Genomic DNA, 2500 nt, shown 5'->3' with positions numbered 1-2500 from the left:
GTAGACGGAAACTGAAAGAAGCACATTGTATATATATATATATTTATATACATATATATATATTCGTAAAATATAAATGTGGTTTTGGTTGTTTTGACTGCTCCTTCTAGCGTGTAAGGCTGCCTGTTAAATGTTGCCTGTTTTGTTTTTAAATGTACACTGATTTTATATAGAGAATATGTTGTCTATTGACTTTTTATACATGCTAGGCCACTGGTAGTGAATATTCTAAAAAAATCGCTACCCTATATTTTACGAATATGTCTTTAGCAATTTTTCGGAAGATTAATTCGGCATTTTTCATTTGCTGCCAATTGAAACGGCGCGCTGCCCGTTAAAGGTCGCCTCTTTTATGTTTAAATGTACACTAATAATGTATGTGTGTGTATATATATATGTGTGTGTGTGTATGTGTGTGTGTCTGTGTCTGTGTGTGTCTGTGTCTGTGTGTGTCTGTGTCTGTGTGTGTTTGTCTCCCCAAAATCGCTTGACAACCGATACTGGTATGTACTCATAACTTAGCAGTTCGGCAAAAGAGACCTAAAGAATAAGTACTAGGCTTACAGAGAATAAGAGGGTGCTCCATCCTGGTCCCAGTCAAATGAGTGAAGCAAATAAAAGAATACGCACACAAAAGAATACGCACGCACGCACACACACACACATATACACACATACACACACACATACACACACACGCACACACACACACACTTACACACACTTATACAGAAGGAGATATATTGCTTCATTGAAATTCCCGGTGCCAAAATTATATACTCTCCAAACAAGAACTTAATCATGATGATGCTGACGAATTTTACTGTCGAACCGAATAGCATAGGAATTTTTGTTAAAGGAAATGAGAATTGTTAAACTCGGCACCAGCAACTACTGAAGCGGCCTATATGGGAGTTCTGTATAAGGCAGTGTTGTTAGTTAATCAGTATACGCTAGGATGAGTCTAGTTAAGGGTGGGAGTTGGGTCATTAGTAAGGTTAAGTATGCTTTCGAGCCAAAAAGCGCAGAATGGGTCACTATAACACACTAACTCTTCCATACAGAACAACTTAAATAAGTTAATATGTGCATAGCTTATTCAACCTTGAACAGAAGAAAATATAACTAATTAAGAATAAAACATGAATATAAATAGACGCAAACTAACGTTAAAAAAGCATAAAACAAAGCGTAGAATTTTTGAAATATGTTAAAATAGCCTCACGAAAAACAAAAAAAAATGTAAAAAGAAAGAAAATAAACATGATACAACAATAAAAGAAAAAACGAATACTTACTCAACGGTAACAACAAAAACAAGGAACAATATAATTGAGCTCTTGAGGTTCGTAAAGCGTTTTTTTTTTAAATTATACAACACACACACACACACACACACACACACGTAATTATATATACATACATACATATATGTGTGTGTCTATATATATATTTGTGTGTGTACATGTATGTGTATATATATGTATATATGTATATATATATATGTACATATGTATGTATATATGTATATATATATATATATATATATATATATGTATATATATATACACACATGTATACACACATGTATGTTTATGCACATATATAACAATAAACAAAGTATTATAAAAACTAAAACCTTGAAGCCAGACTTTTTTGATGAGATAGCGTGGTAATACTTGTTACATTTATTTTTTTTTAAGCTCAACACATTTTAAGGCAAACAAGCAACGAACAGATCTGAACGAAGTGTTATAATTAATGCTTATTTTACACCGGCATTGTTTGTAAAACATTCAAACAATGTGTCAAAATTGCCACCATATACATATACATCCGTATATATGTTTATACACACACAGACACACATACGCATATGTATTTTTGCCAACGTACCTGCCTACCTACCAATATATATATATATATATATATATATATATATATATATATATATATATATATATATATATATATATATATATATATATACATATATATAAATATATATACACGCATGTATATATGTATGTGTGCAGTATGTATGTATGCATGTATGTATGTTTGTTTGTATTTATGTGTGTGTGTATCCATGTTTGCATGTGTCATTAGTCTGGGACCAACTAATAGACCCCTATTGCATATGAAATTTCACTTCGTATTCTTTGTGGAGGCAAACCACACTGACAAAATGTATACAGGCACACTGCCAAACAACAACAGCAACAACAACAACAACAACAACACTAATATACAGACCCTTATACCAAAAATGTTACAAAATAAAAAAAAGAAAATTCTGTGAAAGAAAATAAACTGAAGCATATGTACTTCTAATTAAGTTCGCTTTATGAAAGCTTTGCACACGAGAAAATATTGGACTTAATCATGCATGCTTAGTTAGACACATATGTCCCTTGTATGCGCGCGTGCGCATGCGTCTGTAAGTACATGTGCCCGTCTGTTTGTTGTGTTTTTGTAAGTGTGTGTATATGTGCATATC

The sequence above is a fragment of the Octopus bimaculoides genome, chromosome 13, assembly GCF_046866305.1.
Source record: "Octopus bimaculoides isolate indiv1 chromosome 13, ASM4686630v1, whole genome shotgun sequence".
NCBI lineage: Eukaryota > Metazoa > Mollusca > Cephalopoda > Octopoda > Octopodidae > Octopus > Octopus bimaculoides.
This window is presented reverse-complemented; position numbering follows the sequence as displayed.